The sequence below is a fragment of the Poromitra crassiceps genome (assembly GCF_964638095.1).
Source record: "Poromitra crassiceps genome assembly, contig: HAP1_SCAFFOLD_54, whole genome shotgun sequence".
Taxonomy (NCBI): Eukaryota; Metazoa; Chordata; class Actinopteri; order Beryciformes; family Melamphaidae; genus Poromitra; species Poromitra crassiceps.
This window is the reverse complement of record NW_028152261.1, coordinates 1,575,198-1,592,652: the sequence shown is the minus strand read 5'-3', so window position 1 is coordinate 1,592,652 and position 17,455 is coordinate 1,575,198.

Here is a 17,455-nt window from a genome sequence, read left to right as displayed (position 1 = left end):
GAGAGGTACTTGTACATGGAGCGGAGAGGTACTGTCGATACTTGACATTGAGCGGAGAGGTACTTGTACATGGAGCGGAGAGGTATTTGTACATTGAGCGGAGAGGTACTTGTACATTGAGCGGAGAGGTACTGTCGACACTTGTACATTCAGCGGAGAGCTACTTGTACATGGAGCGGAGAGGTATTTGTACATTGAGCGGAGAGGTACTTGTACATGGAGCGGAGAGGTACTTGTACATAGAGCGGAGAGGTACTTATACATGGAGCGGAGAGGTATTTGTACATTGAGCGGAGAGGTACTTGTACATGGAGCGGAGAGGTACTTGTACATGAGAGCGGAGAGGTATTTGTACATGGAGCGGAAAGGTACTGTCGACACTTGTACATTGAGCGGAGAGCTACTTGTACATGGAGCGGAGAGGTACTTGTACATGAGAGCGGAGAGGTACTTGTACATGGAGCGGAGAGGTATTTGTACATGGAGCGGAGAGGTACTGTCGACACTTGACATTGAGCGGAGAGGTACTTGTACATGGAGCGGAGAGGTACTTGTACATGAGAGCGGAGAGGTATTTGTACATGGAGCGGAGAGGTACTGTCGACACTTGACATTGAGCGGAGAGGTACTTGTACATGGAGCGGAGAGGTACTTGTACATGGAGCGGAGAGGTACTTGTACATGGAGCGGAGAGGTACTTGTACATGGAGCGGAGAGGTACTTGTACATGGAGCGGAGATGTACTTGTACATTGAGCGGAGAGGTACTTGTACATGGAGCAGAGATGTACTTGTACATGGAGCGGAGATGTACTTGTACATTGAGCGGAGAGGTACTTGTACATGGAGCGGAGAGGTACTTGTACATGGAGCGGAGATGTACTTGTACATGGAGCGGAGAGGTACTTGTACATGGAGCGGAGATGTACTTGTACATTGAGCGGAGAGGTACTTGTACATGGAGCAGAGATGTACTTGTACATGGAGCGGAGAGGTACTTGTACATGGAGCGGAGAGGTACTTGTACATGGAGCGGAGAGGTACTTGTACATTGAGCGGAGAGGTACTTGTACATTGAGCGGAGAGGTACTTGTACATGGAGCTAGGGCTGGGTATCGAGTTTCGATACTTACTTGGCACCGAAATGGAAACATCGATACTAAGGGGTATCGAAGCCTCCCTTGTCAATCGATACCAATTTTCGATACCAAAACAAAACAGCGTCATTGAGCCTATAAGCATGCGACATGCTTGCACGCCGCGCTCTAATACGGCTGGTGATTGGCTGTCATGTAGAGGCATGCAGGAAACGTTACGCCCACTTTAGCCGGTGTGTTTGTTGTGACTGTGAGCCAGGCGTGCGGTGCGGATAGTATACAAGAAGTTAGCCACTCAAGCTACTCCTATCCTGGATTACCATATGGCGAAGATGATGAAAAGCAGGAAAAGAAACAGAAACAACACGGACTGGTTTCCACAGACAAGAGAAATAATTGAGAGGTGGGTCAGCTCAGCTTACCGCAAGTTAGCGGTTATCAGATCCCTCAGTCTGACAAATCCATGCATCTGGCTGTGAGTTGTAGCATTAGATCGTTTAATTAATTGCCGCCGTAACGTTATGCGCAAGCGGGCATTGTGTATTTTTAGCAACTCGTTAACAAACGCTGATGTCATGATAGTTTGTTGAATGTAAATGCGATTCATTTATATTGATTGGCTAGTCAGTGAAGTTGAGCTGTCTCGTCAGATTTGACAAGAATGACGTTCTGTTGCAGCAGTGAGCACACTGATCTGCAACGCTAGCGTTAATGTTTAATTAATTAGCGTTATGTGCAAGCGGGCAGTTATCGCCCATGTATTTTTAGCAACTCGTTAACAAACGCTGATGTCATGATAGTTTGTTGAATATAAATGCGATTCACTTTGTGGCATATAAGGCTATATTGATAGGCTAGTCAATGCTCAACTAGTCTTCCATGCATGAAGTGGAGCCATCTCATCAGTTTGTACAAGAATAGAGTTCTGTTGCATCAGTGAGCATTAAACCCTGATTTGCAACTCTCTGTTTTGCACTGAAAACTATTCCACTGATTTATTTGTTTTAGCTACATTTCTTTCCTTTGTAGTACTCCAATATTTTTTGTAGGGACGGCAATACGTTTAGAGAACTTAAAGTTATGTTAAATACAGTAGGTTTTATTTTTTTCTGCTGTAAAACTTAAGATGGGGGGAAACTAAAGATTTGTAAAATAATTTCAATGTGTAATGCAGTTTTATTTTTGTTAAAATGGATTTTTCTAAAAATTGGTATCGAAAAAAGTATCGTTCAGGAACCGGTATCGAAATCCAAGTATCGAAACGGTATCGATATCGAAAAATTTTGAACGATACCCAGCCCTACATGGAGCGCAGATGTACTTGTACATTGAGCGGAGAGGTACTGGTACATGGAGCGGAGATGTACTTGTACATTGAGCGGAGAGGTACTTGTACATTGAGCGGAGAGGTACTTGTACATGGAGCGGAGATGTACTTGTACATTGAGCGGAGAGGTACTGGTACATGGAGCGGAGATGTACTTGTACATTGAGCGGAGAGGTACTTGTACATGGAGTGGAGATGTACTTGTACATTGAGCGGAGAGGTACTGGTACATGGAGCGGAGATGTACTTGTACATTGAGCGGAGAGGTACTTGTACATGGAGTGGAGATGTACTTGTACATTGAGCGGAGAGGTACTGGTACATGGAGCGGAGATGTACTTGTACATTGAGCGGAGAGGTACTTGTACATGGAGTGGAGATGTACTTGTACATGGAGCGGAGATGTACTTGTACATTGAGCGGAGAGGTACTTGTACATGGAGCGGAGATGTACTTGTACATGGAGCGGAGAGGTACTTGTACATGGAGCGGAGATGTACTTGTACATTGAGCGGAGAGGTACTTGTACATGGAGCGGAGAGGTACTTGTACATGGAGCGGAGATGTACTTGTACATGGAGCGGAGAGGTACTTGTACATGGAGCGGAGATGTACTTGTACATTGAGCGGAGAGGTACTTGTACATGGAGCAGAGATGTACTTGTACATGGAGCGGAGAGGTACTTGTACATGGAGCGGAGAGGTACTTGTACATTGAGCGGAGATGTACTTGTACATGGAGCGGAGATGTACTTGTACATGGATCGGAGAGGTACTTGTACATGAGAGCGGAGAGGTACTGTCGACACTTGTACATTGAGCGTAGAGGTACTGTCGACACTTGTACATTGAGCGGAGAGGTACTTGTACATGGAGCGGAGAGGTACTGTCGACACTTGTACATTGAGCGGAGAGGTACTTGTACATTGAGCGGAGAGGTACTTGTACATGGAGCGCAGAGGTACTTGTACATTGAGCGGAGAGGTACTTGTACATGGAGCGGAGAGGTACTTGTACATGAGAGCGGAGAGGTACTTGTACATGGAGCGGAGAGGTACTTGTACATTGAGCGGAGAGGTACTGTCGACACTTGTACATTCAGCGGAGAGGTACTTGTACATGGAGCGGAGAGGTACTGTCGATACTTGACATTGAGCGGAGAGGTACTTGTACATGGAGCGGAGAGGTACTTGTACATGGAGCGGAGAGGTACTTGTACATGGAGCGGAGATGTACTTGTACATTGAGCGGAGAGGTACTTGTACATGGAGCGGAGATGTACTTGTACATGGAGCGGAGATGTACTTGTACATGGAGCGGAGAGGTACTTGTACATGGAGTGGAGATGTACTTGTACATTGAGCGGAGAGGTACTTGTACATGGAGCAGAGATGTACTTGTACATGGAGCGGAGAGGTACTTGTACATGGAGCGGAGAGGTACTTGTACATTGAGCGGAGATGTACTTGTACATGGAGCGGAGATGTACTTGTACATGGATCGGAGAGGTACTTGTACATGAGAGCGGAGAGGTACTGTCGACACTTGTACATTGAGCGTAGAGGTACTGTCGACACTTGTACATTGAGCGGAGAGGTACTTGTACATGGAGCGGAGAGGTACTGTCGACACTTGTACATTGAGCGGAGAGGTACTTGTACATTGAGCGGAGAGGTACTTGTACATGGAGCGCAGAGGTACTTGTACATTGAGCGGAGAGGTACTTGTACATGGAGCGGAGAGGTACTTGTACATGAGAGCGGAGAGGTACTTGTACATGGAGCGGAGAGGTACTTGTACATTGAGCGGAGAGGTACTGTCGACACTTGTACATTCAGCGGAGAGGTACTTGTACATGGAGCGGAGAGGTACTGTCGATACTTGACATTGAGCGGAGAGGTACTTGTACATGGAGCGGAGAGGTACTTGTACATGGAGCGGAGAGGTACTTGTACATGGAGCGGAGAGGTACTTGTACATTGAGCGGAGAGGTACTTGTACATGGAGCGGAGAGGTACTTGTACATTGAGCGGAGAGGTACTTGTACATGGAGCGGAGAGGTACTTGTACATGGAGCGGAGAGGTACTTGTACATGGAGCGGAGAGGTACTTGTACATGGAGCGGAGAGGTACTTGTACATGGATCGGAGATGTACTTGTACATGGAGTGGAGATGTACTTGTACATGGATCGGAGAGGTACTTGTACATGAGAGCGGAGAGGTACTGTCGACACTTGTACATTGAGCGGAGAGGTACTTGTACATGGAGCGGAGAGGTACTGTCGACACTTGTACATTGAGCGGAGAGGTACTTGTACATTGAGCGGAGAGGTACTTGTACATGGAGCGCAGAGGTACTTGTACATTGAGCGGAGAGGTACTTGTACATGGAGCGGAGAGGTACTTGTACATGAGAGCGGAGAGGTACTTGTACATGGAGCGGAGAGGTACTTGTACATGGAGCGGAGAGGTACTGTCGACACTTGTACATTGAGCGGAGAGGTACTTGTACATTGAGCGGAGAGGTACTTGTACATGGAGCGCAGAGGTACTTGTACATTGAGCGGAGAGGTACTTGTACATGGAGCGGAGAGGTACTTGTACATGAGAGCGGAGAGGTACTTGTACATGGAGCGGAGAGGTACTTGTACATGGAGCGGAGATGTACTTGTACATTGAGCGGAGAGGTACTTGTACATGGAGCAGAGATGTACTTGTACATGGAGCGGAGATGTACTTGTACATTGAGCGGAGAGGTACTTGTACATGGAGCGGAGAGGTACTTGTACATGGAGCGGAGATGTACTTGTACATGGAGCGGAGAGGTACTTGTACATGGAGCAGAGATGTACTTGTACATTGAGCGGAGAGGTACTTGTACATGGAGCAGAGATGTACTTGTACATGGAGCGGAGAGGTACTTGTACATGGAGCGGAGAGGTACTTGTACATGGAGCGGAGAGGTACTTGTACATTGAGCGGAGAGGTACTTGTACATTGAGCGGAGAGGTACTTGTACATGGAGCTAGGGCTGGGTATCGAGTTTCGATACTTACTTGGCACCGAAATGGAAACATCGATACTAAGGGGTATCGAAGCCTCCCTTGTCAATCGATACCAATTTTCGATACCAAAACAAAACAGCGTCATTGAGCCTATAAGCATGCGACATGCTTGCACGCCGCGCTCTAATACGGCTGGTGATTGGCTGTCATGTAGAGGCATGCAGGAAACGTTACGCCCACTTTAGCCGGTGTGTTTGTTGTGACTGTGAGCCAGGCGTGCGGTGCGGATAGTATACAAGAAGTTAGCCACTCAAGCTACTCCTATCCTGGATTACCATATGGCGAAGATGATGAAAAGCAGGAAAAGAAACAGAAACAACACGGACTGGTTTCCACAGACAAGAGAAATAATTGAGAGGTGGGTCAGCTCAGCTTACCGCAAGTTAGCGGTTATCAGATCCCTCAGTCTGACAAATCCATGCATCTGGCTGTGAGTTGTAGCATTAGATCGTTTAATTAATTGCCGCCGTAACGTTATGCGCAAGCGGGCATTGTGTATTTTTAGCAACTCGTTAACAAACGCTGATGTCATGATAGTTTGTTGAATGTAAATGCGATTCATTTATATTGATTGGCTAGTCAGTGAAGTTGAGCTGTCTCGTCAGATTTGACAAGAATGACGTTCTGTTGCAGCAGTGAGCACACTGATCTGCAACGCTAGCGTTAATGTTTAATTAATTAGCGTTATGTGCAAGCGGGCAGTTATCGCCCATGTATTTTTAGCAACTCGTTAACAAACGCTGATGTCATGATAGTTTGTTGAATATAAATGCGATTCACTTTGTGGCATATAAGGCTATATTGATAGGCTAGTCAATGCTCAACTAGTCTTCCATGCATGAAGTGGAGCCATCTCATCAGTTTGTACAAGAATAGAGTTCTGTTGCATCAGTGAGCATTAAACCCTGATTTGCAACTCTCTGTTTTGCACTGAAAACTATTCCACTGATTTATTTGTTTTAGCTACATTTCTTTCCTTTGTAGTACTCCAATATTTTTTGTAGGGACGGCAATACGTTTAGAGAACTTAAAGTTATGTTAAATACAGTAGGTTTTATTTTTTTCTGCTGTAAAACTTAAGATGGGGGGAAACTAAAGATTTGTAAAATAATTTCAATGTGTAATGCAGTTTTATTTTTGTTAAAATGGATTTTTCTAAAAATTGGTATCGAAAAAAGTATCGTTCAGGAACCGGTATCGAAATCCAAGTATCGAAACGGTATCGATATCGAAAAATTTTGAACGATACCCAGCCCTACATGGAGCGCAGATGTACTTGTACATTGAGCGGAGAGGTACTGGTACATGGAGCGGAGATGTACTTGTACATTGAGCGGAGAGGTACTTGTACATTGAGCGGAGAGGTACTTGTACATGGAGCGGAGATGTACTTGTACATTGAGCGGAGAGGTACTGGTACATGGAGCGGAGATGTACTTGTACATTGAGCGGAGAGGTACTTGTACATGGAGTGGAGATGTACTTGTACATTGAGCGGAGAGGTACTGGTACATGGAGCGGAGATGTACTTGTACATTGAGCGGAGAGGTACTTGTACATGGAGTGGAGATGTACTTGTACATTGAGCGGAGAGGTACTGGTACATGGAGCGGAGATGTACTTGTACATTGAGCGGAGAGGTACTTGTACATGGAGTGGAGATGTACTTGTACATGGAGCGGAGATGTACTTGTACATTGAGCGGAGAGGTACTTGTACATGGAGCGGAGATGTACTTGTACATGGAGCGGAGAGGTACTTGTACATGGAGCGGAGATGTACTTGTACATTGAGCGGAGAGGTACTTGTACATGGAGCGGAGAGGTACTTGTACATGGAGCGGAGAGGTACTTGTACATGGAGCGGAGATGTACTTGTACATGGAGCGGAGAGGTACTTGTACATGGAGCGGAGATGTACTTGTACATTGAGCGGAGAGGTACTTGTACATGGAGCAGAGATGTACTTGTACATGGAGCGGAGAGGTACTTGTACATGGAGCGGAGAGGTACTTGTACATTGAGCGGAGATGTACTTGTACATGGAGCGGAGATGTACTTGTACATGGATCGGAGAGGTACTTGTACATGAGAGCGGAGAGGTACTGTCGACACTTGTACATTGAGCGTAGAGGTACTGTCGACACTTGTACATTGAGCGGAGAGGTACTTGTACATGGAGCGGAGAGGTACTGTCGACACTTGTACATTGAGCGGAGAGGTACTTGTACATTGAGCGGAGAGGTACTTGTACATGGAGCGCAGAGGTACTTGTACATTGAGCGGAGAGGTACTTGTACATGGAGCGGAGAGGTACTTGTACATGAGAGCGGAGAGGTACTTGTACATGGAGCGGAGAGGTACTTGTACATTGAGCGGAGAGGTACTGTCGACACTTGTACATTCAGCGGAGAGGTACTTGTACATGGAGCGGAGAGGTACTGTCGATACTTGACATTGAGCGGAGAGGTACTTGTACATGGAGCGGAGAGGTACTTGTACATGGAGCGGAGAGGTACTTGTACATGGAGCGGAGATGTACTTGTACATTGAGCGGAGAGGTACTTGTACATGGAGCGGAGAGGTACTTGTACATGGAGCGGAGATGTACTTGTACATGGAGCGGAGAGGTACTTGTACATGGAGCGGAGATGTACTTGTACATTGAGCGGAGAGGTACTTGTACATGGAGCAGAGATGTACTTGTACATGGAGCGGAGAGGTACTTGTACATGGAGCGGAGAGGTACTTGTACATTGAGCGGAGATGTACTTGTACATGGAGCGGAGATGTACTTGTACATGGATCGGAGAGGTACTTGTACATGAGAGCGGAGAGGTACTGTCGACACTTGTACATTGAGCGTAGAGGTACTGTCGACACTTGTACATTGAGCGGAGAGGTACTTGTACATGGAGCGGAGAGGTACTGTCGACACTTGTACATTGAGCGGAGAGGTACTTGTACATTGAGCGGAGAGGTACTTGTACATGGAGCGCAGAGGTACTTGTACATTGAGCGGAGAGGTACTTGTACATGGAGCGGAGAGGTACTTGTACATGAGAGCGGAGAGGTACTTGTACATGGAGCGGAGAGGTACTTGTACATTGAGCGGAGAGGTACTGTCGACACTTGTACATTCAGCGGAGAGGTACTTGTACATGGAGCGGAGAGGTACTGTCGATACTTGACATTGAGCGGAGAGGTACTTGTACATGGAGCGGAGAGGTACTTGTACATGGAGCGGAGAGGTACTTGTACATGGAGCGGAGAGGTACTTGTACATTGAGCGGAGAGGTACTTGTACATGGAGCGGAGAGGTACTTGTACATTGAGCGGAGAGGTACTTGTACATGGAGCGGAGAGGTACTTGTACATGGAGCGGAGAGGTACTTGTACATGGAGCGGAGAGGTACTTGTACATGGAGCGGAGAGGTACTTGTACATGGATCGGAGATGTACTTGTACATGGAGCGGAGATGTACTTGTACATGGATCGGAGAGGTACTTGTACATGAGAGCGGAGAGGTACTGTCGACACTTGTACATTGAGCGGAGAGGTACTTGTACATGGAGCGGAGAGGTACTGTCGACACTTGTACATTGAGCGGAGAGGTACTTGTACATTGAGCGGAGAGGTACTTGTACATGGAGCGCAGAGGTACTTGTACATTGAGCGGAGAGGTACTTGTACATGGAGCGGAGAGGTACTTGTACATGAGAGCGGAGAGGTACTTGTACATGGAGCTGAGAGGTACTTGTACATTGAGCGGAGAGGTACTGTCGACACTTGTACATTCAGCGGAGAGGTACTTGTACATGGAGCGGAGAGGTACTGTCGATACTTGACATTGAGCGGAGAGGTACTTGTACATGGAGCGGAGAGGTATTTGTACATTGAGCGGAGAGGTACTTGTACATTGAGCGGAGAGGTACTGTCGACACTTGTACATTCAGCGGAGAGCTACTTGTACATGGAGCGGAGAGGTATTTGTACATTGAGCGGAGAGGTACTTGTACATGGAGCGGAGAGGTACTTGTACATAGAGCGGAGAGGTACTTATACATGGAGCGGATAGGTATTTGTACATTGAGCGGAGAGGTACTTGTACATGGAGCGGAGAGGTACTTGTACATGAGAGCGGAGAGGTATTTGTACATGGAGCGGAAAGGTACTGTCGACACTTGTACATTGAGCGGAGAGCTACTTGTACATGGAGCGGAGAGGTACTTGTACATGAGAGCGGAGAGGTACTTGTACATGGAGCGGAGAGGTATTTGTACATGGAGCGGAGAGGTACTGTCGACACTTGACATTGAGCGGAGAGGTACTTGTACATGGAGCGGAGAGGTACTTGTACATGAGAGCGGAGAGGTATTTGTACATGGAGCGGAGAGGTACTGTCGACACTTGACATTGAGCGGAGAGGTACTTGTACATGGAGCGGAGAGGTACTTGTACATGGAGCGGAGAGGTACTTGTACATGGAGCGGAGAGGTACTTGTACATGGAGCGGAGAGGTACTTGTACATGGAGCGGAGATGTACTTGTACATTGAGCGGAGAGGTACTTGTACATGGAGCAGAGATGTACTTGTACATGGAGCGGAGATGTACTTGTACATTGAGCGGAGAGGTACTTGTACATGGAGCGGAGAGGTACTTGTACATGGAGCGGAGATGTACTTGTACATGGAGCGGAGAGGTACTTGTACATGGAGCGGAGATGTACTTGTACATTGAGCGGAGAGGTACTTGTACATGGAGCAGAGATGTACTTGTACATGGAGCGGAGAGGTACTTGTACATGGAGCGGAGAGGTACTTGTACATGGAGCGGAGAGGTACTTGTACATTGAGCGGAGAGGTACTTGTACATTGAGCGGAGAGGTACTTGTACATGGAGCTAGGGCTGGGTATCGAGTTTCGATACTTACTTGGCACCGAAATGGAAACATCGATACTAAGGGGTATCGAAGCCTCCCTTGTCAATCGATACCAATTTTCGATACCAAAACAAAACAGCGTCATTGAGCCTATAAGCATGCGACATGCTTGCACGCCGCGCTCTAATACGGCTGGTGATTGGCTGTCATGTAGAGGCATGCAGGAAACGTTACGCCCACTTTAGCCGGTGTGTTTGTTGTGACTGTGAGCCAGGCGTGCGGTGCGGATAGTATACAAGAAGTTAGCCACTCAAGCTACTCCTATCCTGGATTACCATATGGCGAAGATGATGAAAAGCAGGAAAAGAAACAGAAACAACACGGACTGGTTTCCACAGACAAGAGAAATAATTGAGAGGTGGGTCAGCTCAGCTTACCGCAAGTTAGCGGTTATCAGATCCCTCAGTCTGACAAATCCATGCATCTGGCTGTGAGTTGTAGCATTAGATCGTTTAATTAATTGCCGCCGTAACGTTATGCGCAAGCGGGCATTGTGTATTTTTAGCAACTCGTTAACAAACGCTGATGTCATGATAGTTTGTTGAATGTAAATGCGATTCATTTATATTGATTGGCTAGTCAGTGAAGTTGAGCTGTCTCGTCAGATTTGACAAGAATGACGTTCTGTTGCAGCAGTGAGCACACTGATCTGCAACGCTAGCGTTAATGTTTAATTAATTAGCGTTATGTGCAAGCGGGCAGTTATCGCCCATGTATTTTTAGCAACTCGTTAACAAACGCTGATGTCATGATAGTTTGTTGAATATAAATGCGATTCACTTTGTGGCATATAAGGCTATATTGATAGGCTAGTCAATGCTCAACTAGTCTTCCATGCATGAAGTGGAGCCATCTCATCAGTTTGTACAAGAATAGAGTTCTGTTGCATCAGTGAGCATTAAACCCTGATTTGCAACTCTCTGTTTTGCACTGAAAACTATTCCACTGATTTATTTGTTTTAGCTACATTTCTTTCCTTTGTAGTACTCCAATATTTTTTGTAGGGACGGCAATACGTTTAGAGAACTTAAAGTTATGTTAAATACAGTAGGTTTTATTTTTTTCTGCTGTAAAACTTAAGATGGGGGGAAACTAAAGATTTGTAAAATAATTTCAATGTGTAATGCAGTTTTATTTTTGTTAAAATGGATTTTTCTAAAAATTGGTATCGAAAAAAGTATCGTTCAGGAACCGGTATCGAAATCCAAGTATCGAAACGGTATCGATATCGAAAAATTTTGAACGATACCCAGCCCTACATGGAGCGCAGATGTACTTGTACATTGAGCGGAGAGGTACTGGTACATGGAGCGGAGATGTACTTGTACATTGAGCGGAGAGGTACTTGTACATTGAGCGGAGAGGTACTTGTACATGGAGCGGAGATGTACTTGTACATTGAGCGGAGAGGTACTGGTACATGGAGCGGAGATGTACTTGTACATTGAGCGGAGAGGTACTTGTACATGGAGTGGAGATGTACTTGTACATTGAGCGGAGAGGTACTGGTACATGGAGCGGAGATGTACTTGTACATTGAGCGGAGAGGTACTTGTACATGGAGTGGAGATGTACTTGTACATGGAGCGGAGATGTACTTGTACATTGAGCGGAGAGGTACTTGTACATGGAGCGGAGATGTACTTGTACATGGAGCGGAGAGGTACTTGTACATGGAGCGGAGATGTACTTGTACATTGAGCGGAGAGGTACTTGTACATGGAGCGGAGAGGTACTTGTACATGGAGCGGAGATGTACTTGTACATGGAGCGGAGAGGTACTTGTACATGGAGCGGAGATGTACTTGTACATTGAGCGGAGAGGTACTTGTACATGGAGCAGAGATGTACTTGTACATGGAGCGGAGAGGTACTTGTACATGGAGCGGAGAGGTACTTGTACATTGAGCGGAGATGTACTTGTACATGGAGCGGAGATGTACTTGTACATGGATCGGAGAGGTACTTGTACATGAGAGCGGAGAGGTACTGTCGACACTTGTACATTGAGCGTAGAGGTACTGTCGACACTTGTACATGGAGCGGAGAGGTACTTGTACATTGAGCGGAGATGTACTTGTACATGGAGCGGAGATGTACTTGTACATGGATCGGAGAGGTACTTGTACATGAGAGCGGAGAGGTACTGTCGACACTTGTACATTGAGCGTAGAGGTACTGTCGACACTTGTACATTGAGCGGAGAGGTACTTGTACATGGAGCGGAGAGGTACTGTCGACACTTGTACATTGAGCGGAGAGGTACTTGTACATTGAGCGGAGAGGTACTTGTACATGGAGCGCAGAGGTACTTGTACATTGAGCGGAGAGGTACTTGTACATGGAGCGGAGAGGTACTTGTACATGAGAGCGGAGAGGTACTTGTACATGGAGCGGAGAGGTACTTGTACATTGAGCGGAGAGGTACTGTCGACACTTGTACATTCAGCGGAGAGGTACTTGTACATGGAGCGGAGAGGTACTGTCGATACTTGACATTGAGCGGAGAGGTACTTGTACATGGAGCGGAGAGGTACTTGTACATGGAGCGGAGAGGTACTTGTACATGGAGCGGATAGGTACTTGTACATTGAGCGGAGAGGTACTTGTACATGGAGCGGAGAGGTACTTGTACATTGAGCGGAGAGGTACTTGTACATGGAGCGGAGAGGTACTTGTACATGGAGCGGAGAGGTACTTGTACATGGAGCGGAGAGGTACTTGTACATGGAGCGGAGAGGTACTTGTACATGGATCGGAGATGTACTTGTACATGGAGCGGAGATGTACTTGTACATGGATCGGAGAGGTACTTGTACATGAGAGCGGAGAGGTACTGTCGACACTTGTACATTGAGCGGAGAGGTACTTGTACATGGAGCGGAGAGGTACTGTCGACACTTGTACATTGAGCGGAGAGGTACTTGTACATTGAGCGGAGAGGTACTTGTACATGGAGCGCAGAGGTACTTGTACATTGAGCGGAGAGGTACTTGTACATGGAGCGGAGAGGTACTTGTACATGAGAGCGGAGAGGTACTTGTACATGGAGCGGAGAGGTACTTGTACATTGAGCGGAGAGGTACTGTCGACACTTGTACATTCAGCGGAGAGGTACTTGTACATGGAGCGGAGAGGTACTGTCGATACTTGACATTGAGCGGAGAGGTACTTGTACATGGAGCGGAGAGGTATTTGTACATTGAGCGGAGAGGTACTTGTACATTGAGCGGAGAGGTACTGTCGACACTTGTACATTCAGCGGAGAGCTACTTGTACATGGAGCGGAGAGGTATTTGTACATTGAGCGGAGAGGTACTTGTACATGGAGCGGAGAGGTACTTGTACATAGAGCGGAGAGGTACTTATACATGGAGCGGATAGGTATTTGTACATTGAGCGGAGAGGTACTTGTACATGGAGCGGAGAGGTACTTGTACATGAGAGCGGAGAGGTATTTGTACATGGAGCGGAAAGGTACTGTCGACACTTGTACATTGAGCGGAGAGCTACTTGTACATGGAGCGGAGAGGTACTTGTACATGAGAGCGGAGAGGTACTTGTACATGGAGCGGAGAGGTATTTGTACATGGAGCGGAGAGGTACTGTCGACACTTGACATTGAGCGGAGAGGTACTTGTACATGGAGCGGAGAGGTACTTGTACATGAGAGCGGAGAGGTATTTGTACATGGAGCGGAGAGGTACTGTCGACACTTGACATTGAGCGGAGAGGTACTTGTACATGGAGCGGAGAGGTACTTGTACATGGAGCGGAGAGGTACTTGTACATGGAGCGGAGAGGTACTTGTACATGGAGCGGAGAGGTACTTGTACATGGAGCGGAGATGTACTTGTACATTGAGCGGAGAGGTACTTGTACATGGAGCAGAGATGTACTTGTACATGGAGCGGAGATGTACTTGTACATTGAGCGGAGAGGTACTTGTACATGGAGCGGAGAGGTACTTGTACATGGAGCGGAGATGTACTTGTACATGGAGCGGAGAGGTACTTGTACATGGAGCGGAGATGTACTTGTACATTGAGCGGAGAGGTACTTGTACATGGAGCAGAGATGTACTTGTACATGGAGCGGAGAGGTACTTGTACATGGAGCGGAGAGGTACTTGTACATGGAGCGGAGAGGTACTTGTACATTGAGCGGAGAGGTACTTGTACATTGAGCGGAGAGGTACTTGTACATGGAGCTAGGGCTGGGTATCGAGTTTCGATACTTACTTGGCACCGAAATGGAAACATCGATACTAAGGGGTATCGAAGCCTCCCTTGTCAATCGATACCAATTTTCGATACCAAAACAAAACAGCGTCATTGAGCCTATAAGCATGCGACATGCTTGCACGCCGCGCTCTAATACGGCTGGTGATTGGCTGTCATGTAGAGGCATGCAGGAAACGTTACGCCCACTTTAGCCGGTGTGTTTGTTGTGACTGTGAGCCAGGCGTGCGGTGCGGATAGTATACAAGAAGTTAGCCACTCAAGCTACTCCTATCCTGGATTACCATATGGCGAAGATGATGAAAAGCAGGAAAAGAAACAGAAACAACACGGACTGGTTTCCACAGACAAGAGAAATAATTGAGAGGTGGGTCAGCTCAGCTTACCGCAAGTTAGCGGTTATCAGATCCCTCAGTCTGACAAATCCATGCATCTGGCTGTGAGTTGTAGCATTAGATCGTTTAATTAATTGCCGCCGTAACGTTATGCGCAAGCGGGCATTGTGTATTTTTAGCAACTCGTTAACAAACGCTGATGTCATGATAGTTTGTTGAATGTAAATGCGATTCATTTATATTGATTGGCTAGTCAGTGAAGTTGAGCTGTCTCGTCAGATTTGACAAGAATGACGTTCTGTTGCAGCAGTGAGCACACTGATCTGCAACGCTAGCGTTAATGTTTAATTAATTAGCGTTATGTGCAAGCGGGCAGTTATCGCCCATGTATTTTTAGCAACTCGTTAACAAACGCTGATGTCATGATAGTTTGTTGAATATAAATGCGATTCACTTTGTGGCATATAAGGCTATATTGATAGGCTAGTCAATGCTCAACTAGTCTTCCATGCATGAAGTGGAGCCATCTCATCAGTTTGTACAAGAATAGAGTTCTGTTGCATCAGTGAGCATTAAACCCTGATTTGCAACTCTCTGTTTTGCACTGAAAACTATTCCACTGATTTATTTGTTTTAGCTACATTTCTTTCCTTTGTAGTACTCCAATATTTTTTGTAGGGACGGCAATACGTTTAGAGAACTTAAAGTTATGTTAAATACAGTAGGTTTTATTTTTTTCTGCTGTAAAACTTAAGATGGGGGGAAACTAAAGATTTGTAAAATAATTTCAATGTGTAATGCAGTTTTATTTTTGTTAAAATGGATTTTTCTAAAAATTGGTATCGAAAAAAGTATCGTTCAGGAACCGGTATCGAAATCCAAGTATCGAAACGGTATCGATATCGAAACATTTTGAACGATACCCAGCCCTACATGGAGCGCAGATGTACTTGTACATTGAGCGGAGAGGTACTGGTACATGGAGCGGAGATGTACTTGTACATTGAGCGGAGAGGTACTTGTACATTGAGCGGAGAGGTACTTGTACATGGAGCGGAGATGTACTTGTACATTGAGCGGAGAGGTACTGGTACATGGAGCGGAGATGTACTTGTACATTGAGCGGAGAGGTACTTGTACATGGAGTGGAGATGTACTTGTACATTGAGCGGAGAGGTACTGGTACATGGAGCGGAGATGTACTTGTACATTGAGCGGAGAGGTACTTGTACATGGAGTGGAGATGTACTTGTACATTGAGCGGAGAGGTACTGGTACATGGAGCGGAGATGTACTTGTACATTGAGCGGAGAGGTACTTGTACATGGAGTGGAGATGTACTTGTACATGGAGCGGAGATGTACTTGTACATTGAGCGGAGAGGTACTTGTACATGGAGCGGAGATGTACTTGTACATGGAGCGGAGAGGTACTTGTACATGGAGCGGAGATGTACTTGTACATTGAGCGGAGAGGTACTTGTACATGGAGCGGAGAGGTACTTGTACATGGAGCGGAGATGTACTTGTACATGGAGCGGAGAGGTACTTGTACATGGAGCGGAGATGTACTTGTACATTGAGCGGAGAGGTACTTGTACATGGAGCAGAGATGTACTTGTACATGGAGCGGAGAGGTACTTGTACATGGAGCGGAGAGGTACTTGTACATTGAGCGGAGATGTACTTGTACATGGAGCGGAGATGTACTTGTACATGGATCGGAGAGGTACTTGTACATGAGAGCGGAGAGGTACTGTCGACACTTGTACATTGAGCGTAGAGGTACTGTCGACACTTGTACATTGAGCGGAGAGGTACTTGTACATGGAGCGGAGAGGTACTGTCGACACTTGTACATTGAGCGGAGAGGTACTTGTACATTGAGCGGAGAGGTACTTGTACATGGAGCGCAGAGGTACTTGTACATTGAGCGGAGAGGTACTTGTACATGGAGCGGAGAGGTACTTGTACATGAGAGCGGAGAGGTACTTGTACATGGAGCGGAGAGGTACTTGTACATTGAGCGGAGAGGTACTGTCGACACTTGTACATTCAGCGGAGAGGTACTTGTACATGGAGCGGAGAGGTACTGTCGATACTTGACATTGAGCGGAGAGGTACTTGTACATGGAGCGGAGAGGTACTTGTACATGGAGCGGAGAGGTACTTGTACATGGAGCGGAGATGTACTTGTACATTGAGCGGAGAGGTACTTGTACATGGAGCGGAGAGGTACTTGTACATGGAGCGGAGATGTACTTGTACATGGAGCGGAGAGGTACTTGTACATGGAGCGGAGATGTACTTGTACATTGAGCGGAGAGGTACTTGTACATGGAGCAGAGATGTACTTGTACATGGAGCGGAGAGGTACTTGTACATGGAGCGGAGAGGTACTTGTACATTGAGCGGAGATGTACTTGTACATGGAGCGGAGATGTACT